Below are 6,105 nucleotides of genomic sequence, written 5' to 3'. Positions count from 1 at the left end.
TTAAGTACCTTTTTTGTTTCTGGCAAATGAGAGTTATGTGTTAAAATTACAACTCTCTATCCCTCTTTTGGTGTTATTTGAGAGAAATAGGAACGCTATATTAAAGATTTAATGTTTCAAATTCGTTTTTTTCCACCTGTGAACACAATCATATTTTGAATTTACTAGATCTAATTTGAAACAATGGTTATTTTCAAGATGTTTGTACAAAGCAGAAAAGGCCATGACTGTACACATTGAAATTAAGAAACTACTCATTTGCAAGACAACCAATCCACACAATTATCTATACCTTTATTTCATCAACGTACACATCAAACATACTTTTATTACATCTGAAGACACAAATAGATTCACTATATAAAGCTTGCAGAACAGGACATTTTTTTTTGCTTTATAACTTTGGATGTTTGTCTATAACGCGAATCTTGGTACTACATTCAAGGAGAAACTCTCTGTTTTGTATTTCTGTCAATCTTGTAACAAGTTGTATGCATGGCTATTAGTACCACAGAACCAGTCCTGGAACTATAGACTGATTGTCAAGATTACATATACATTGGTTCCCGTTTTGCTGAGGTGATAGACTAGTAGGTTGTATTTTAAAGCTGTTGTTGCTGGTCATCTGACTGCCGTCCAAGTTCAGGTCTTTCTTGTGACTGTTGTCGATACTGTCATGTAGAGCTGTAAGAAACAATGTAGAACAGGTTAGTTATAGCTTAACACATGTTGGGAAACCCGATCTCATACTCCCATGAAAACGCTGATAATATGTCAAAATATATGAATCCCTGTGGGTTCTTTAAGATGGTTTAGTTGTCAAATGTCTTCTTTCACATGACACCCAAGCTAATTAATTAACCAGAACCCCCGCATCCAATTATAGGTTCGGTCTGGTTTTCAATACCCCCAATATCGGTGACTGGTCTCCCACTTGAGCCGTAGGGTCTGGTTGAGTCATCCTTCTATCATCATTCTTATGCTGTAACTCCTTGTGAGAAAAAAAGACAGATGTTGAATCACTCCAAACTTTGGTTTTATAGTAGTTTTATGCATTTGCATTCATTTGTTGTCAGGGCATGATTGGAATTAATATTGTGTGACTTCAGTAAAAAGACGTGCCTGCAGCTGTTTGTTTTATTTCAGGCTGCGTTTGTGGAACAGTAGGGGAGGATTCTCTGTGGATTTTGAAGACAGATGATCGTGCGTGGGATAACAGAGAACAAAGGATCTTTCTTTCCCCCTTCCTCTTGAAAGGAAGACATTTCCCGTTCCTATAGCTACAGAAAACGTTTTTTCTATCCTCTTGAGTTAGACTTGACACAAAGAAATTTGCTGACCTGATAGCTACAGAGAACAAAGGTTTTTTCTATCCTCTTAAGTTTGACATGACACAAAGAACTTTGCTGACCCGATAGCTACAGAGAACAAAGGTTTTTTCTATCCTCTTAAGTTTGACTTGACACAAAGAAATTTGCTGCACCGATAGCTACAGAGAACAAAGGTTTTTTCTATCCTCTTGAGTTTGACATGACACAAAGACATTTCCCGTACCGATAGCTACAGAGAACAAAGGTTTTTTCTATCCTCTTGAGTTTGACATGACACAAAGACATTTACCGTACCGACAGCTTCAGAGAACAAAGGTTTTTTCTATCCTCTTAAGTTTGACTTGACACAAAGAAATTTGCTGCACCGATAGCTACAGAGAACAAAGGTTTTTTCTATCCTCTTGAGTTTGACATGACACAAAGACATTTGCTGATCCGACAGCTACAGAGAACAAAGGTTTTTTCTATCCTCTTGAGTTTGACATGACACAAAGACATTTCCCGTACCGATAGCTACAGAGAACAAAGGTTTTTTCTATCCTCTTGAGTTTGACATGACACAAAGACATTTACCGTACCGACAGCTTCAGAGAACAAAGGTTTTTTCTATCCTCTTAAGTTTGACTTGACACAAAGAAATTTGCTGCACCGATAGCTACAGAGAACAAAGGGTTTTTTTCTATCCTCTTAAGTTTGACTGGACACAAAGACATTTCCCGTCCCGATAGCTACAGAGAACAAAGGTTTTTTCTATCCTCTTGAGTTTGACTGGACACAAAGAAATGTGCTGCACCGGTACCAATAGCTACAGAGAACAAAGGTTTTTTTTTTTCTATCCTCTTAAGTTTGACTTGACACAAAGAAATTCGCTGCACCGATAGCTACAGAGAACAAAGGTTTTTTCTATCCTCTTGAGTTTGACATGACACAAAGACATTTCCCGTACCGATAGCTACAGAGAACAAAGGTTTTTTCTATCCTCTTAAGTTTGACTTAACACAAAGAAATTTGCTGACCCGATAGCTACAGAGAACAAAGGTTTTTTCTATCCTCTTAAGTTTGACATGACACAAAGACATTTCCTGACCCGATAGCTACAGAGAACAAAGGTTTTTCTATCCTCTTAATTTTTACTTGACAAAGAAATTTGCTGACCCGATAGCTACAGAGAACAAAGGTTTTTTCTATCCTCTTGAATTTGACATGACACAAAGACATTTTCTGACCCGATAGCTACAGAGAACAAAGGGTTTTTTTCTATTCTCTTAAGTTTGACTGGACACAAAGAAATTTGCTGCACCGATAGGTACAGAGAACAAAGGTTTTTGCCATCCTCTTAAGTTTGACTTGACACAAAGACATTTCCCGTCCCGATAGCTACAGAGAACAAAGGTTTTTTCTATCCTCTTAAGTTTGACTGGACACAAAGAAATTTGCTGCACCGATAGGTACAGAGAACAAAGGTTTTTGCCATCCTCTTAAGTTTGACTTGACACAAAGACATTTCCCGTCCCGATAGCTACAGAGAACAAAGGTTTTTCTATCCTCTTAATTTTGACTTGACAAAGAAATTTGCTGACCCGATAGCTACAGAGAACAAAGGTTTTTTCTATCCTCTTGAATTTGACATGACACAAAGACATTTTCTGACCCGATAGCTACAGAGAACAAAGGTTTTTTTTTCTATCCCAATTAGTTTGATTTGACAGAAAGACATTTCGTATAAGAGCTGCGGGAAACTAACTACGATGCGCCCAGGCTAGTTGAGCTGTTTAGAAATATCCATATAATAAAATACTTCGGACGGCCACAGAAAACACATGATCACTCACCTTTTATATATTTTCTCCATCGGACCTCCGCACGCCTGCCTCTTTGCCTTTCTGCTACCTACTTCTGAATAAGGAAAAATACAGTGGATAACAGAGGGGCATTTTCCAACACGTCCACTCATCCCCACTCCAGTGTCTTCAATGATGGTCAAAATGATGAGATCTCCAGAATGGTCAGCTGATATCCTGAGAATGTGCTCGATTGGTCGACCGCCGATACATCACGTGGAGGCCCGCCTCTTGTAATTAATCTTTTTTTTGTCTCTTGTTCCGCCCCGTTGGAGGGTCTCCGCCTCCTGTTGTGGGATAGTCTCCGACTCCTGGGGGCGGGGCTGTCATAAATCTGCAGCTGTCTAACTCCAGATGGAACGACTAATGTGTTTAGCATTGGCTCTGACGTTCTTCAAGGGGACCCTCTTGACATGTTTTTATTCAGGTGTTCTATCTCAGACACTGAAGGCTTTACCGTACGCAGTCGTCATAGCCGTCACTACCCTGTCGAAGTCCTTGCTGACATTGACTTTGCAGACGACATAACCCTTCTCGAAAACTCTATCCACTTCGCACAAATTCTGCTAAACAGTATAAGTATAGGAGGCATGTCAGGCCATCGGCCTTAATTCAAAACCGTTCAAAACAAACTACATGCATCTGAGCCCTTCATCTCCGCGGCAACAAATTGCATTTGACAGGTCTGAAATTGAGCGTGTAGTCGACTGCAAGAATCTAGTTGTTTTTTCTGGTAAAGAGATAGATGCATGTGTAGAGTAAGGGTTGTCTAAGCTTGTAGTTCTTTCATTTTCCTACAAAAAATATCACACTGTGAAAAAATCTGGAAGCACCTATCAGGAAGCAAACAGAAACCTGTTAAAAACTACTCTACTTTACAATTCTAAGTCATTGGCCTTGGGTGCAGTCATTAGTAAGAAACGGCACCTACACAACAGTGCTACAAATAGTGTACAACGTATAATGAAAACGGTGAAACATCCCAGGTTTACCGCTGATAAACGGCAGCCTCCATGCTCGTTAGTTTACCTATATGTCACTGACACACTTCGCCACTTGCCACTATGTCGTTTATGATCCGGCACGTTCTCAGGAACAGCTCAATCTCAGGACCGGTGTTTATTATCTCAACTCCCTTGTTTGGATCTCTTGACATTGGCATGCTATGGTCTTGATTGATTTCTTTGTGGCAAATAGCTTGTTTCATTATAGTTTGGATGCCGCCATTACAGGGGTACCTAAGTATTCATACGATCCTTACGAAAAACATACGATCCACTACTAAGAAAAATTCGATCCTTAAGCTAATTAAGGGCACAACCCGCCATACGTGCAAATGCGTGCTGTCTACGTGCAAAAACGTGGGCAATCTTTTGGGATACGTAACGTAAGTGGTCAGTACCGCCTCCGTACCAAATCGTATGGAATCCAACGGATTTGGGAGCACGCATACACGCCGTAGCACTTTACGTGCATGCAAAACTTTCTCTGCTATTCGGGCTGCGGATTGACTCCCGTACGAGCCAGTACGGGTGACGCGCGTGCCCTGTACAGCCAATGCGAGTGAGTAAGGACACCGTACGTACACAGCACGTGTAAGTACGGCCTGCATATGATAACGTGGCAATCGCACAGACATCGTACGTACAACTCACCAATGGCGCAACGAACGATGCACGCAACCGCTCACGGCACGTGCGAGTGACGTATGTTGAGACGTGCACCCTCCCTGCTCTTGCCATTCCTTCCTCACGTTTTCAGAAATACGTGGTGGACGGGGCCTCAAAAAAACGTACGGACAAATAACACGTACGGCGGGTTGTGCCCTTAGCTTTACGGAATTAATACGATCCTTACTAATCTGTCGCCACCACACCGAGCCGTGCTCTGTTGCAGATTAATATCCTTTCCCCAGCTAGCCGAAAGGTATAAAATACACCGATATGTCACCCAATAAGTTAGCACTCGTGCAGGTGGAGGTTTTAGGGCTTAGCAGGGTGGAATAATCCCTATGTCGTCAGAAGAAATGCAAGTTCCGGGGCCACCATGTTGAATTAGTACGGATCCTATGAATTCCGTAATGATCGTATGATTTCCGTAAGGATCGTATGAGTTCCATAAGGATCGTATGTTTCTTAGTAGTGAATCGTATGAATTCCGTAAGGATCGTTTGTTTCTCGTAAGGATCTTATGAATACTTATGCGCCCCTGCATTAGATCCCCGCCCTGTTCTGATTTGTTTTAATGTGTAAGGAACCGCTAATTCCCATGCTATCAATGGTGAAGAGCACTAATTGCAATGTTATCATTGATGACAACCATTTATTGCCGTGATATCAATGGTGAACATGATAATTGCTATGCTATCATTGGCGGTCGTTCCCCCAGAAATATACACGTAAACTTCACTCGATGGATGTATGCTCTGTTTATAAAATCAAAGGATTTAGCCATTACATCCTACCCTCAACAAGAACCAAAAGTTCCTATACAACGTCAACTAGATTTTGTTCTGAATTCGTGATCAGGGAAGTACACAATTTCTACTAACCAAGCCTCAGTTCAATGCCTCATTTCCTACTGAATAAAATAGACTACCATCTACCTTGAGTGTACCTCTCATTGCGTATAGAAATAATCACATCATTGCACATCAATATTACTTCTGTGCTAAACAGAAAAGACAAAATCACACACCCATTTTACATACTTCTGTAACAGCTCGGAGAAATGTAATGTGGTATACAACCCATGATGCTTCCCCCACATTTAATTACAAAAGACTAATGACATTCATAAACAACCGTCGCCAGTGTTTTTTTAAACACCATGCTTGTTTCTCTTAGAATACGCCGAAAATGAATGAAAGCGTTGATGGCATCCATAGAATTAAGCCACTTTAGCCTAGACGCGAACGGTCATTCCAAGCGACC

The 6,105-nt window shown here is 40.8% G+C and overlaps 1 long non-coding RNA gene across 1 annotated transcript; it reads right to left on the bottom strand.

Annotated features, from left to right (window-relative positions):
* Positions 1-275: 275 nt before the first annotated feature.
* On the bottom strand, positions 276-4,542 carry LOC118432229. Its single transcript, XR_004833046.1, has 2 exons — positions 3,164-4,542; positions 276-684 (listed from the first exon to the last, which is right to left on the bottom strand). It is a non-coding gene; the product is annotated as an uncharacterized LOC118432229 (long non-coding RNA).
* Between the last annotated feature and the right edge of the window lie 1,563 nt (positions 4,543-6,105).

The sequence above is a fragment of the Branchiostoma floridae genome, chromosome 2 (assembly GCF_000003815.2).
Source record: "Branchiostoma floridae strain S238N-H82 chromosome 2, Bfl_VNyyK, whole genome shotgun sequence".
NCBI lineage: Eukaryota > Metazoa > Chordata > Leptocardii > Amphioxiformes > Branchiostomatidae > Branchiostoma > Branchiostoma floridae.
Note: the sequence above shows the minus strand (reverse complement) of the source record. Positions and strands in the feature narration are given on the sequence as shown.